Here is a 426-nt window from a genome sequence, read left to right on the forward strand (position 1 = left end):
CGCTTCTGCTTCCTAGAAGAGGTGTGTTCATGTCTCACCAAAGCTCCACTAGGAGACGTTCGCGGTTTTGACCTCCAAACAATCCATGGCTCATGGTGTTCCAACCATTCCATACCAAGGACAAGATCATTCCTTGTATACGGTGTAAAGCTAGACAGCATTCCACGCTATCAAAGTCAAAAAATTGACACCGAGGTCCACAGGGACCCTCGGCGCAGTGACACTTGTCCACGTCGCTAAGTGAACAGTGACGGTGTCACCCAACAGCGCTTTTAAAACTTAAGCATATAGCTGACTCCCTTTCATCTTGGAGCGTCGAGCATAATTGCCCAACGCCTTTAATTGATAAGGATCTTTCATGGCTTCCCGAAGCCCTTCACGGTCGCTTTTACGACCAGCAAGCCCGGCTTGCATACACGTTCCGTG

This window comes from Plasmopara halstedii (genome assembly GCF_900000015.1).
Source record: "Plasmopara halstedii genome assembly, contig: Scaffold_1583, whole genome shotgun sequence".
NCBI classification, from domain to species: Eukaryota; Oomycota; class Peronosporomycetes; order Peronosporales; family Peronosporaceae; genus Plasmopara; species Plasmopara halstedii.